Source organism: Orbicella faveolata, unplaced genomic scaffold, assembly GCF_042242905.1.
Source record: "Orbicella faveolata isolate gen_17 unplaced genomic scaffold, um_ofav_v1 contig_35, whole genome shotgun sequence".
NCBI lineage: Eukaryota > Metazoa > Cnidaria > Anthozoa > Scleractinia > Merulinidae > Orbicella > Orbicella faveolata.
In genome coordinates this window covers 1,643,506-1,659,238 of record NW_028301564.1, presented here as the reverse complement: position 1 = coordinate 1,659,238, position 15,733 = coordinate 1,643,506, and the positions used below count along the sequence as shown (strand labels likewise).

Sequence of the window (15,733 nt, the reverse complement as noted above, 5' to 3'; positions counted from 1 at the left end):
GGCTGCAAACGGCAACGGTTTATCTTACTAAGCTGATTCGACAATTGTCGGCAATATTTTACGGCACGAGCAGAAGATTCCATGATATCCTTAAGGGATTAAAAGGTTATCGTAATATTTAACGCTTGAAAGGGGTGCGTTACATTATTTGTTTTACCTACTTATTTAGCATTCTTTACATTTTCAGGTGCATGTCATTGCTAGTTTCATAAATAACTTCAGGTTCAAATACTGAACAAGCCCTACCGTTTGTTATTAACGCCTTTTCTGAAAAAAAAAACAAAACAAAAAATGGACCATCAAGCTCTTAGACGCTCCGTGGACTCATTCTTGGAGAAGAGGGTTGAATATGAAGTAAAATACTTGAAAATACTCGCTGAGGTCCTTAAAAGTGTAAGGGCAGTGACAGTGTTTTATAAACGTCCGTTACCAGAGAGATTCTTGACTAGGCGACTCCCGTTATTGAGATAAATGCTTCATAAAAGCCTCACTTATCGCAGCCGCTACAATATGTTCCGCCGATTTGCGTCCATTTTGCTGATACTTCCCCTGTTAACAATGAATTTCGAACTTCTTGAAGAGGGTATTTCGTTACTTTTTCATCAAGCCTGGAGCAAAACGATATTTGCCTCATTCATTCCGTACTGGTGATCCAGACCCAGTGATCACGGAGCTAGTCACTTCATTAATTATAGCAAGTTGAAAAAATGTGCACATCATATCGGTTCATAAATTTGTGTCTAGCTAAAGAATGCAAATCAATTGAAGGTGAACTACGTCACTGACAAGTCTGAGTTAATGGCAAGGGCTGAATCAATTTGTGTGACTTACTCAACTTCGTATTCTCCCAAACACAAACTTTGCTGGTTTCATGCCACGTTTGTCCCATTTTCAAATGATTGATTTTACGATGAAAAGGTTTGTCTGCAGGAGGGCTTGTGTATAATTTAATTTGTTATTCGCCATACCCTTGAGCTCGAGGGGTCCAATTATCGATAGAATATTTCGTGGTCATAACTGAACGAACGACCGATAGCTACAGCTAACGTGACTGCTTGACTCTGGGGGAAACATGATGACCAAAAACCAAAGAAAACAAAACGAAAAGTGGATCTAAAAACAAGGTGATACCCTTAAAGGATGGAACCGATCACCTTGAGGCCATCGGCCATTGGGCACCGAGTGACTATCGAGTTCCATAACAAAGCTAAATGACGGGAACATTCCTTAACATAAAAAGAACGGGGGATCATAAAGTAAGTTTAACTTTCCATTAAACACGTTTAAAAAATGGATTAGGTTTCAAGTAAAAGTCCAAAGCCTTATTATGCCGACTAAATGGCTTGCTATTCAGGTCCGGACGATCAATAGGGAACGGAAAGGCGACCGAATTCAAGACTTAACTAAGCTAGACATGAACCGCCGTAGAACCTGGGTCACAGGCATCGGTCGAGACGATTCGTATTCAAGGCGGACAATTAGACCCACAGTGAGTTAATGTCTGTAAAGTGCTGCTCATTAAGAGAATACTATACATGCTGTAGTTGTCGAGGCACCATTCGTTGACCCTCAAATTGCTTCAAAAGTTTCGTTTTTAAGTAGCTTATAATCTGCACGAACTGTCGAGTTCCGTGGCACCGAGCTCTTGGAGGAGTTTTTCTTCATTCTACTCCCGTAATTAAGAGATGGAAACAGCAAAAGCAATTAGTTCTACAACACAAGAGCGTCGGTGAAAACTAACATGGGTTATTGACCAAGCGTGAGGTCAAGATGGCTGGATATTGGCCAAGTTCTTTATTGCGTGTTGATGGACCGCCGAAGGAGCCGAGGTCCATAAACACGCAATGAACGAGATAGGGCCATCTTGCCCCCTCAGGTAGCAAATCACAGTGCAGTATTCAGTTCAGCGGAACTAGCCATATAATAGACGTTTATTGGTAGCTTTATTTTCTATTTAAGGTTCTCTATATAAGGCATACTTGGAATTACGTTTTCGCTCAAACAAGCAAACTGGTAGAAAACTCTATTGATTCCGATAGAACTACCTCAAACAAAAGTTCAAACTACTAACAGGTCTGTTGAATAACAAGAAGTTCAGTAGCTCGCAAACCATTTACAACAAAAAGTTCAATTAACATTCGCAAATGAATCTTGAAGTCGTCAAAATGCAACCTCGTTCCCAGGCTCTTTCTACTTTTCACTTTTTCCCGCCAAACGCATTTGCATTCTTAAGGACGTTCGTGCGAAATTTTCCAGTCGATAGATTTTTTAAAACTTTTTACTGCGGTCAGATAATGAGTTACTTGTGTCGGAAATGAAAAAAAAATTGGGAAACACCGACTTCGTTACAGAGATAAAATGTATGGAAAACTACTCTAATTTTGAAAAATTGGCGCACGTAGTTCAGCATGATCTATAGCTACAAGGGTTTACAGTTAAAAATATCGAAGGTGAGTCAACGGAAACAAATGATCTTAGTCATATTTTGTAGAAGTGGGTCTGCTGCGTAAATGTTGCCAACTTTTTCACAAAACTTAACCCTCCAAGAGGAATTTGAAACCGCCGCACAGATAAACGAAGAGTTGAAAAGAACGGAATTCGATGGTGCATTTTCCGTAGAAAATCAGTAGAGAAAATGATCCATCAAAAGAAAAATAGGGGTCATCGAACGTCCAAGATCTTTAAATCCAGGAAAAGCTGTAGCAATGGTTATCTGCTCTATTTAACAATTAGATTATTCGCTCTCGAATAATCTAGCTGCGCCCTCGTCAACTATCACGCATAGAAATCGAGAGCGAATAATCTAATTGTTTTAGTATAAATCTACCAGTCATTCAAAACATCATCCAAATCCTCTTCACAAACACTTTGAAAACGCCAAGAAGCGGCCGTCATTTTTTTAACAAGTGCACACTGCTACGCTAAATCACTATCTATCACAGAATAGATAGGGGGTAGCGTAGCCAATCCGAGAACGGCATTCGTGATAGAACGCTAGTAGATTTATACCGAAACAGCAGGATGAAACTGACCGTCCATCATCTGGAGTAGTGTACAGAATCAATTGCAGTCAGTGCGATTTTGTATGCTATGGCCAGACCGAAAGATCTCTGAAGATGCGGGTTTCCGAGCACAAACAGGCTGTCTTGATGTTCGATCATAACTCCAAACTTGCGTGTCATATTCACGAATGCCATCATCACATGGACTTTGAAAACGTTGAAGTCGTCGGACATGAGGCACATTACCATCAGCGGCTTTTTCTAGAAGTTTGGATGCCTGTAAAAGACCCGAACGCTGGGAATGATCACATAGTCATCCCTGAAGTTTACAAGTGCTTGGCACGCACTTAAAATTCTCTCGAGTCACGCGCATATACAGCACGCGCAACGTTTCAATTTTAAAAAAGTTTTTGAATCGCGCGTAACATCAAGCGATTTTTCAACTGATGAAGGCTTAACAGTTAGCCGAAACGTCTTGCTAAAATATACAAGTCAGTGACAAAAAACGACACTTTTATCGATTAGATTTATACTGTCTAACATTGTTTGTTTTATTACTTAGCGCGCGCGCTCGATGCATGACGTGGCGTGTGAATTTGCGTGCGCAGTAAGAGTACGCACAGACAATTAGCGCGAACGTCCTTCAATCTAAATTTTTGACAAGTTTATTTCAGCAAAACTTTCACAACGCGAGGAAAGAGTTTTGAAGGGAAAAAGCACCAAATGAAGGTTTCGACGAACCATCTTCCTCGGGCACAACATAAACGAAATGCCTTGATCTTGGAATTGTCCCAGAGACATTGATCGAATAACATTACGTTCTTCTCCATAGTTTTATCTCGTTCGAATCAACGGTGGTGTTTTATGCTTCAATTTCCTCCGATGAAAACGGTTATTGAATCCGGCTTCTGAGAACATGGATAAGTGCAGTTCTTTGGCAGAATGTTAAGCCAAGCCGCTTTCCTCGTAATTCTTCAACTGTTCCTTCAATTAACTTCCACTCCTCCTTCGAAGTTTTTTGAGCAATTTACTTAGCTTCCATTTCATCTTGAGTTTCTTGGGTCTGTTGCTGGAGCGACCGTCTGAGATAAGATTTTGCTTGCGAAATGAAGGCGGGTTTTTCACTGAGCAGGACCCTGGACAGCCATTTTGACATATCTTTAGTTCTGCGTTGCATTGTGAAGCACAAGCCTGCATAGTCTCACAACCCGTGAAACACGCATTCCACTTTCCATGACAACAGCTAGCACAATCTTGTTTCGAAAGGGACACAGTAATAAGAGTAACAGCCAGTGTCAACAGCAATGATTTCCTCATACCAAACATCTGGAAGTAAATAAAACGGCATTAAATAATTGGGGTTTTTTGTTTGTTTTTTCAGAGTTCGGCGTGCGCATGTAAGGTCCAAACATTGTCGTTTGTGTTAAAGGGACACTCAGGAGTTGCGCATGCTCGAGCTTTCGATCCAGAGTTTGAAAACGTCCAGCGACGATTTCAATCTCATGGGCGAAACTTCCAATGGCGTCGACCAACGGAGACTACGCAATGAAAGTATTTTGGCCAGTTGACCTAACTAGAAATCTGCGAAGAAAATCACATATTTTGTTGAAGAAAAGCAACCGTTCAAATTTTGGGACATATTCAAGGTTTAAGGACCTTAAAAATTTGTTGCAAGTTCTTAAAGTGGGCTTTTACTATTTTCAGTGTACTGATTGGTTTCTAATAAATGTACCCTCGGTAATACGATTTCACCTTGATAAAACCCGGGCATGGATCCAAGAAAGTTTCCAATCATTCAAGGATGGAGAACTCAGAACCATCGAACGTTGATCGGTATACTATCTCCTTTAAAAAAAGAATACCAATTAAAATAACCCCGGTAAATACGGTGCCGAGAGATAAAACTAAATGATCAAGAACCTTCCGATCTCAAATACAATAAAAGATTATAGTCTAGTTTCAAAAACAAAATGTTCGAAATATAGGGAAGTGAAAAACTTACCGCTTATAATTGTGAGCAGTACCCCGCAACTTCTAGTGTAGCACTCCGCCTGAATTATCAAATTTGGAATGAACCCTTTGCTTGGCAAGTGGTTTATATAACAAAACCACTACACTTGAATCACGTTTTCTAGTACGTGTAACTTGACAGATTGCGATCTTTGTGGCTTAAAATTTATAAGGTGATATCCGTGGCACCGGAAATGAAAGTGAGGGACATGATGAAACAATTAAACAATGGATGGATGGATAGATCATTCAGTAATTGAGTCATTCATATTTTGGTTTGAAAACTTAAAGAGTGGTCTAGTGAGGTACGTAACTTTTGGAGTTTTTTGGCAATGATATTTACCACTATAATCCATGCCCCTGCATTGATCGCAGCATGCGATCTTTGAATTTGGCTACGTTTCCTTCACATCCTTTGAGAATTATACTACGGGGAACAACATTCATTTGTGTGTGGCTGTCTGCTCTTCGTGTGTTTCTGCCGAAATTGAAGAAGAACATGCCATCAGTGTAAAGTAAGTAGTTTCCATTTACACGCACAATAACGTCAGCCGGGGGAGGTACTCACTTTTGTAAGCTATATGGCTTTATGTATATCAGATAGTATGGATTTTGAGCCTTTTTGGGGTAGGCGGGGATTCCGACCGTCTTACTTTGAAATATGGTATAGCTTCTGCACTGTAGTCAGCAGTGAGGTATAATTCTTAGAAAGAAAGGGTTTTTTTTAAATTCTTTATTATTCGTTTCTTAAGAAGCGCAATTTAAATAACATAAGGAAATTGAGGTCCTTCACTGTAAATATTTACACAAATCAATGCTCCTTAGTAGGGTTTGGCCTAAAATTAAGCACCAAATTTAAGTTAGGTCCAAACAAAAGGTGAGGAAAATTGCATAATTTGGTCTGAAATAGCGGTAAGGGTTTCAGAAAGAAACACTTCCTAGAGCACCACCAGGATTTTTAGGAAAGTACCCCCCCCCCTCCCCCCCTCGGACCTGTAATTCATGTTTTCATGTTTATGCCGAAACTCAAGTGCGACTTATCACCAGATATAAAGTAACTCGTTCCGGCTTTCACATACGATGATTACATCGTCAAGTAACCAGTTTCCTTTTACAAACAGTTCTTCAAGGTGTTGAAATCAACTGAAAACTCCTCTTCAGAATACTGAGCTTTATTGACGACGAAGTTGTAATCGTTTCACACATAAGTTTTTGGAATCGTGTTTTGCTGCGCGTGGTAGTGGCTAATTGTTAAGTCGAGAGATGATGCACGAACGCTCGTTATTGTTGTTGTGTCGGCAAAATTTTGCTTCAGGCTGTCGGCGACTGTTTAGCGGCCGACGGCAAATACCGACAACGTCAGCGACAGAACTTGGCAGGAAGGACCGTTACTGTTTTGAGAGAGGAAGAGAGGAGGGGAAGGACTAAGGGGGGGGGGGGGGGAGATTGGGCAATTTCCAAATTCCTACACAACAAAAACTGCTGGGAAAAAAAAGGGCTCAAAAGGGATCATGGGGAGATAAATCGAGGAAGTGCTATCTACTATCCAGCTGTGTTTGACTTAAAGGTGAGAAAAAATTTCGTGTCCCAGAAATCGCCTCCCCCCACCCCCCACCCCCCACCCGCTCCCATTCAAAAAAATTAATGGTCCGTCTCTGATCATGAAAAAAGCATTTATTTGGGAGCACAGTTTCACTCACGCGATTCTCCAGACCAAACAACCTCGACAATACGTTTTTCTACCCACAATCATATTGATACTTTCGCATCAGCGTGACATCAGCAGTCGCATTCCGACACGCAACCTTTGATTTTGAACCGCATTAGAGAGTCTGTGGTTGACCATTATTTCTTTTCAAAGCATATGGATCAATTTATTCGCTGAGCAATCAGTTCTACAAAGTGTTAGGTAATAAGAAGGCCAAGTTGTACTTTTGTTCCTTGCCTAAATTCGCCTCAAGCAATTTCTATTCATTGAACGTTAAGTAAACCTATCATATCATTTCCTGAGAGAGAGCTTTCAAGTACTTTCAAGGCGTTAGAGGAACATTTGCAAATCATGAACCGACATGACGTTAACACCCTATGATGGAGTCGCAACAAAAGGTCTATGATACGCAGCTAAAAACAACAGTTAGGCAGTTTTCATTAAAGATTAAAGATTCGGCATGTCGATCTGTTATTTCGGTCGTTATATGTTGTTTCCGCGCGTGACTACGTGATGGGAGCGGCACAGGTGGTGGGAAGGAACTGATACCGGGGTCAAAATGGGGTTAAGAAACCACGATGGCGACGTCGAGGACAAAGTCGATTAAAAAAATGGGTTGGCATTTTACCTACGAATCTCGTGATACTCTAGAGTCATTTACTTTGTTTATCACTGTCAAAGCTATCACGAAACTGAATCTAGGACACATCGATTAATTCGAAATAAAAATTTTAAAAAATTAGCCGTCGTGGTTCACGTTCTCCAGACAACGCAGAATTTGATCATTTCACGCTGTTGTTTTGCAGAGGACAGCAAAGAAAAGTACCAAGAATTATAACGCACGTGCACGGCCATAATTGTTCTGCTCATTAGACCTTTTGTTTAGCAACGTTGGTTTTCTTGAGCTCCCTAAATGACCAAATTCTGCGTTGTCTGGAGAACGTGAACCACGACGGCTAATTTTTTTACATTCTTATTTCGAGAATTTATCGATGTGTCCTAGATTCAGTTTCGTGATAGTTTTGACATTGATAAACAAATTAATTAAAAAAATTCAGGGAACCGCGACATTCGTGGGTAAAATATAAACTCTATTATTTTCAATTGACGTTGTCCTCGACGTCGCCTTCGTGGCTTTTTAAGCTCCTTATTGAGACCCTCTGATACGGGTACAGTTGCAAATGGCAGTTTGCGACAAAATTTAACTTATTTAGGATGAACGGTTTATTTTAGTACCTGAATTAAGGTTAGCTCCGACAGGGGTGCTCGTAATACCTATTTGGGGGTTAAAAAAGCGGTTTTAGTGCCTCTTAGCATGGTCAGCGTCAAAAGGTCCACAGCGGTCGCTTTTGGGGTCCTTTCTAGGGCATTGAGCTGAAAAACATATGACGGAAGATATTGTGTTGTTTTAGAATTGGTGCTTCTTAGGTGCGAAAAAATTTCAAACCACAACAACAAAACAAGATCTTGGAACCTATTAGGGGTTCTTTGCAAAATTTCCGACAAACACCCCCGTCACCCCCCGGGTGACGCTGATCGCGTTGATTGTTAGCTGTGCAAGGGAGGGTGGTTTATCTAACTGAAGTATAAAGCAGCGCTATTTTTCTGCAGAAGCAAATGATATCATAACATAACATACTTTATTTCCTCACAATTTACATTTACAGGTAACATTAGAGCTTTGTTATAATTACAATATAACTTTTCGGTTGATAAATATTAAAGTTAGAGTATGGGGGTCAAGTAAACCATTCAGTTTAATCGGCCCAAGAGGATATCTTTACAAGACACCGAATTTATATGTGGCCTGGAGTACAAAGCAGTTTTATTTGATTCCTTGTTTGGCGTGTTTTCTGCTAGAGGGCCCAGAGGATGTTTTGTTGGTATCGGCTGGACATCGACAATTACGAAACGGATCACATACCAACCATGAAGCCTCGTCTACACGGACAATTTCTATGTGAGAATTTTTATTTGCTCGTGCACATGAGGAAAATTGGCCAATTTTTATGTGACAAATATTTTTGCTGAAAACCTAGCGTGTTAGCTTTTATGTGACAAATAAAAGTTGTCACGTACGTAAAATTGCTCGTGTAGACGACTCGTCACATGAAATGTGGCAAATATGTTCGGAAGCACCAAGATTTTCGGAGGCGACTAAGCAGCCCCGCCGTTTTTCTGCGTATCTCTGCCATCCAAAGTCATTACTGGCGCACTAAACTTTGAACTGTCGAAAAATATTTGCTGTGCTATCTAGACGTTCAAATATATTTGTCACGTAAAAATTTTCACATAAAAATTGCTCGTGTATACGAGATTCTATTGTCTCGCGATGCTGGATCAGAGTCTGTTTCGAATCGCTTGGCGACTTGGACGCCCTTTCATTCTCTCCATCCATGTTACTGAAGCACACCACACCCTCGATTAAAAATTAACTTTATCGGCCCTAAAATTAGAGATGAGAAATTTTAGAATTGCACGGCGATCCAGCCCGGTGACATTTTTGAAACTTGGTCAGTTATTGGTTTATTTTTATTACGGTCAATCTTCTTCCGACAGCTATAATAAATAATAGCCAATGAAAGCGAACCTTTTCTATCTTGTCTGTTGGATGTTTTTCATTAACCACAAGTGTCCCACGACATATGCGTCAATGGAATACCTTAACTTATTATATTAAGCCATAGATACATCTGCGATGCACTGCCGACACGCTCAAAATTAAGTACTCAAACTGATTTGACACACACCCCGTTATCTTTCCACAGCTAAGCGAAAGGTACTAATTATCGCTCATGCGTCATACTACTCCACGCCGGCAAAGTGCGTTGAAGAGTCTTTCTTGTACCAGCCTGCCTTTCAGAGCCGCCGACGTGCCGCCTGTGAAGTTGAACTTCAACTTTGGCCGGCATGCCGGCGATAAAGACCTGCGATAGAAATTGATTCTGGTAGGAGAAGCTCCCATAATGCCGAAACAATATCACACGCTGTTATCATACTTACATGGCTGCCGCAAATGAGATTCAATTTTTTGATTGTGCTTGTTGCTTCTGTACCCTTTCATGTCTAGTTCCTTAGCCGCAGATCTTGGTTTCTTAATAATTTCCAACAATGTGGTAACGATCGAGGAAATGTAAAATTACAGCCCTTGTAAGTTTCCCCGAGGCTTTCTTCTGAGTGTGTATGTAAATTTCATCTTAAACTATTTTTCTATCTCTTTTTGTGGGAAAGTAAATAAATGAAGTCAAGTACACTTTGACATTTTGGGAGACATTTTTCTTCTTGAACATACTGAGAACTTTTACAAATGTTAACAACTGCAAATAACACCGATTGGTTATCACTAATATGAATTTTCGAAAATTACTCTGAATCTAAGACTGACATCCCATTTGACAATTATTTTGAATTAGCCGGGCTTTGTATCAGATAGAAAATCGGTTTCAGACATGCATCTGCAAAAATGATCCCTGGTTGTGACAAAATTTCAAGGTTGTCGCACATTGTCTGTTCTGCGTCGAACTTGTATTCTTATTTTGAATTAGCAAAAGGCGACAAAAAAGGTAATAAGAAAACATTTTTCGGTTATGCGAGGCAGTTAGCTACTTGAGGGATCTTTTTATCTTCTTTAACTTGGATTACGCCGTGGTCAGCACAATGGTTTATTCTTATTTTAACATTTTGAGCCAGTTTGTAGAACTTTTCCACCTTCTCATGCTTTCATCTTTTTTCCTTTGTAAATACTGGGAATTTTTGTGATAGAGTCATGTACGTCGATACACATTAAATTTAACTCGCCGTTGGTTCTTCTCTTTGAAGAGCGATGGCATTTTTTCAGTTTTATTTTCCACTTCAAATAAACTAAATTGATGGTGATTGTACTGCCAATCTGCCAATCGACTGAAAGATTCGCTGAAGGGGAAGAAGACAGTTGAAAAAACCCAAACAATTGAACAGTTAAGTGCAATATGACAATTTAAGAAAACACATTTTAACCACGCTCTTAAAAGTGACCTATTATATTTTTCAGGTCGGTTTGAATATACTTTTTGATGCATTTATCCATTACTTGGTGCGAATGAAAAATCCTAGAGGCTGTAATTTTGTTTTCACTAGAAAATTGCCTTTGGCTTTTTGATCATTCAGGAATATATTAAATAAACAAGCTTGAGTCTTCTGTAAGCTCTACTACGATTGTTTTTTTTTTCATTGAACTCTTTGTACGAGTCTTCAGTTAGTGTTTTTCATCAAAATCGTCTGTTGTGCCTTATTTCAAAACCATTCAGTTTTATTACATTCGGTCATTTTAGCTAAATTGTATCCCTTTGGCTAGCTCGCCAGAGGAAGTGCACAGGAACTCATATGTAAAACCTGGAAATGGAGGTTTCAAAGTTAATTACACGACTAATCAAAATATTGTGAAAGGGCTATTTTTCGATTTGCTATCTTCATTTTATAAGTGGTTTCGATGTAAATATTTTGTTTGATGTATTTCCATAATTAACCGACTCATGCCTCACGCCTACACATTGAGCAGTTATATCTTGGCAGGGCGACGTCTTACGCCGTCAGTTGAGGGAAGTTGTTCGCTTCATTTACGATCAAAACAACCATATAGATCCTGTGTGGGTAAGTATGCTTCACTGGCTTATTTTCTAGGTCCGAAATAATTCCGCGAATCTTTAGAGAAAAGGGCAGTAGGTCTGTTATCTATTCGTGGTATGCGAATCTTGTTAAATTGATTCAATGTCGGTTGAAACTGAAATTTTACATTTCATTACTTTGCCATACAGAGCCACCCCGTCTTCATATAACTGTTTCAACCGCTGCCAAGGAAAGTTCAGTTTGTCATTTTCTTGATCATATGTCCCTTCAGCCGTTGTAGTGGACATTTCAGCGTTTCGGTGAGCCATAAAAAAAAAAACGGTTAAAGCTTTCCAATGCCTCTATTTCGCGTTCTTAGCTTTCATGTGATTTCTGTGTTCACGGAAAACCATAAGGAAAAGAAGAATGTTGTGCATCCCAAGCGCTAGGGACTAGATTCTGCAGGATCTCAGATCATCAACGGAGTTCCACTGCATGTACACCACCCTTGCGAGATTCGTTTTCGCGAATGCAAATGATATCAACACCTTACTCAGAAGTATTGTGTATTTCTGTCCTGACACGGCCTTATTTTCTTCATAAAACGAAAAGTGTCCAAATCAGGCTATTCTCAATGAACACAATGATTTAATAATTTTTCAGTTTGTAAGATGTTGGCTCTGTCTGCCTTTTGTCACCAAAAGTCAAACCTTCACAATCTGAATTGCAATGAAACTTATAGAATTTTGCATTTTTTTTTTTAAATTAAAGTGTTTTCCACCAAATGAGTCGCGCCCTATCCAGGTACATTTCGAAAAGAATTACCTTTTTTTCTTTTGAAGAAATCTAGATGGGTTATTTATTAAGATAGGATTTAATTCACCTTTCACATGCTAGGATAATCCGGGAATTAAAAATATACAAATTGATTTAAAAGTAGGTTAATACGTGGTCCGCCTATTTGGTCTTTATTAACCTCAGGGTTTTTTTTTAAGGGTAGATAATGTTATGGCCCTACATTACGCGGGGAAAATTAACATAGATACAAAATACATAGCTTGATGGAGATAATCTTACATATCCCGACAGCACTTTCCTCCACTTTGATGCCGCTAGGACTGGATGAATAAATATTCTTGCCAAAAAGTGTTTAGTAGTACAGACACAGGCTAACCTGTCTTAAACTCCCTTCATTATTAAGTTACATTTTTATTGCTCTTACTAGGCTAAGGCTAAGGCTAAGGTTTTTGTTGTGTGAACGGATTTTCGCTTTCCAGGGGGGCAAAAATAAGACAACTTAATAAAAACTAGATAAATAGGAACTGGCACAGGCAAATTTGACGAGGAGGTTTTCGTCCACTGTTCTTAAATCGAATTGGAATTTAGCATTGTTTTTTGGGGGGGCGGGGGGGGGGGGGGGAGACGAAAACTGGAGAACTAGGTAAAATACCTCGAAGCAAGTACAAGAACCAACAACAAATTTATCCCACTTATGGCTTCTGGTCCGGATTCGAAGCCGGGTTACATTGGCGGGGCACGAGCTCACACCACTGTGCCCTCCCCCCCCCCCCCCCCCACAGTCGTCCTCCCCTTGCCCCACTCCCTCCACTTCCTCATGGGTGGATAGTCAGAAAAGTTTGCCTATTTAAATTTCTAGGAAGCTACTTTAATAGTGATAGTGAGATGTCACCAGTCGGAACAATTTACACATAAAGCGTATGCGATAGTTCGAGATATTTTGAAGATTAATCCTCAAGCTAATAACATCAAAATTTGGCAAGATTGTAGTCTCAGAGTGCAGCGCACTCTGAAAAAGGCGAACTGAAGTAACAAGTTTACTGTGGCGACTTCTGAGATAAGGGGCAGATGCATTGGTTCGGAATTAATACACACGCCTCCTGGTGTTGGTTTATCCTGGACGCGACTTCTAATCTTGTAACGGATCAAAAGTTCTGCATCAAACTGTCATGTGCGCTAGAGTGATTTACAACTTGAACCACTCCCCCCCCCCCCCCCCTCTCCCTCTCCATACCTGCCCGTCTCCTGTCTCAAAAATAACGGAAAGGAGTAGTTATGACAAACCAGAAGATAGAAATAAGAATGGCTACGCAAAGGTTAGGATAGAGCGAGATCCGCTGAATACTTATTTATTCAAGCGAAAAATATTTTAAACTAAGCGATTGGGTATTGTGCTTTGCAACATTGCCACTCCCTCGAAAAAAGTTTTCGACCGGTTTGGCTCAATTTCTTGGCATTTCTTGATTATCCTCTTTTGATTCGCAAAATAACATCTCATTTTTCTGTCTATTTCTATTTTTTTTTTATTTTTTTTTTATTGAGCTGCTGGCGACAAATATGAACTCGCATTTCTTTAGATATCTTGAGCATGAAACCTATAAAAACAAGCTATATACAACCACAGCTTTCTCCTGGTTCCACAAATCGTGATAAGATCCGGAAAACCCGTTTATTTCTTCTTAATAGGATGTTGAAGTATTTTTGGATTTATTTCCGTGATTTCCTTTGGACGCCCATCTTTTGGATGTGTAGCGAACATTATGCGCACTGATTCTCTGTCATTCCAGATTACTCCCACGCATGAGTGGTGTTTTCGCACTTGAGTGCGATAAAATGTTCAGCTATCGACAGCTGTGTGGCTCAAATAAAGTTCCACATCTGATCTTGGCAAATTACGAAAGAAATCTATCTCTACATCAAATGTGAATAATACGCGGTTTTTGTACAAAACTTAAATTGCACAGGAAAAAACAAAGGCGGTACTCCAATATAACCGCTTGGCAAAACAACGGCTCTGCTTTGCGGTATTCACTGCTATTTTCGGAGACCTTATCTTCAGATATTCAGGAGAGAAACTACATCCTGTTTCACAAAGTAATTATCAAAGTCTCATTTAAAATATTGTCGCTGGCTGCATGCAAGAACTAAAGCGATATTACAGCATTGATCTGGAAAGTCGTGGAATTTGTTGTCCTCTACCTTAATGACAAAAGATATAGATTACATTTTCTTTTTGTTTGGTCTAAATCCAAAATCGCGAATATCATTTTTACTTACTTCATTTTTTCTCGATAAAAGAGTCCCAAGATTCTGGACGTCATTAAATCGCGTATTAGCACTTTTTTCGTCTCAGTTATTTAATTTTGCACTTTTAGAGACCACTAAAAAACTACCGTCTTTTGATATTAAGTAAACGTTGGCGAGAACGACCTGCTAAAAAAATGAAAGAAAATTCATCATTAATATTCAGATATTCGTGGGTTTACATGGCCAATACATTTGTAATTAAAAAAGGAGGACTAGCATTCACTTAAGGTCAGGTACAAAAAATAAATAAAAATTCGCTTAAGGTGCTTTCGTCGTCGTGCGGATGAAGAAGTAAAACCAAAGATTATTCTCGTGCGAGAGACCTTTCTCGGACTAAGAGGCGTGTCTGGGATCAAAATCTTGAAGAGCGTTGTTAATCTTGAATGCGAAGCAGTATATGCTTTTATCATTGGTGGTAGAACGATATGGATTACGTAGTTAGACAAATATCAGGTACATCGTCAAGTGCTATCGTTCTAGTCTTTTGTAATTATGAGTTGAAAAGAAGAAAAATGACATTGCTGAATAATAGATACCTTTTGAGCACTTACAATTAGTAAACTGTTAACTAAATGCGAAGAGAATCTATTCCCGGGAATCACATGTAATCACTTTGAAACCTATAGAGCATGTAACGATTGAAGCAATACTAATTAAAAGGAATAAAATTGCTATTCGAATGTGTAATCAACACCAGACATGGTTTGAGGAACACTAAAAAGGTGAACAACCTACTCCAAGAAAATGCCTTTGCCCAAGATGAAAATAACAACTTAGAAATCAATCATGTCAAACTTAATTAAGAGTACTCTTTTCATTTGACAAATACAGATTGTTATATGCGTATTTACAAAGGTGTAATGTATTTCTTTCACAAGTTCTATTGTTCTTTTTTCATTAGTTCTCGTCATATCGAATTAGAGGGAATTTTGTTTGAGAAATCTACGAATAAAACAAAAAGTAAATATATTTCTAAATGTATGGAACTACTAGTTGCAAAAATGGTAATTTTTAATCTTTGGGAAGTAAGCTTACCGTCGAACACAATATTCAAATTTAAAATATCGGCTTGTGGAAATCCCTCCGTAACGAACAAAAGAAAACCTGCAGTAATAAATTTCACACAGGAAATTACAAAAGTCAAGAATTTGTGGTCATAAACAAATTGTATTGGTGAGACAGATAAAGATTTGCACTTTAAAAGCGTTTTACTCCGCAGATGGGGATTTCAGAATATTGGTATGAAAGACGTATCGAGATTTACTATCTGTGGCATTAATTTTGCATCACTTTCGGCTTTTCTTTCCTGTATTTCTCTGAGGCA

At 39.2% G+C, this 15,733-nt stretch overlaps 2 long non-coding RNA genes across 3 annotated transcripts; one reads left to right on the top strand and one right to left on the bottom strand.

Annotated features, from left to right (window-relative positions):
* The first annotated feature begins 787 nt into the window (after nucleotides 1-787).
* On the top strand, nucleotides 788-2,615 carry LOC149102552 (uncharacterized). The gene is made up of 2 exons (XR_016202084.1): nucleotides 788-1,256; nucleotides 1,355-2,615. It is a non-coding gene; the product is annotated as an uncharacterized LOC149102552 (long non-coding RNA).
* Nucleotides 2,616-3,523: 908 nt separating this feature from the next.
* Nucleotides 3,524-5,110, bottom strand: LOC110044163 (uncharacterized). 2 transcript variants are annotated; one of them, XR_002296086.2, is made up of 3 exons: nucleotides 5,005-5,110; nucleotides 4,755-4,847; nucleotides 3,524-4,328 (listed from the first exon to the last, which is right to left on the bottom strand). It is a non-coding gene; the product is annotated as an uncharacterized LOC110044163 (long non-coding RNA). The 2 variants fall into 2 exon arrangements; XR_016202083.1 differs by lacking the exon at nucleotides 4,755-4,847.
* Between the last annotated feature and the right edge of the window lie 10,623 nt (nucleotides 5,111-15,733).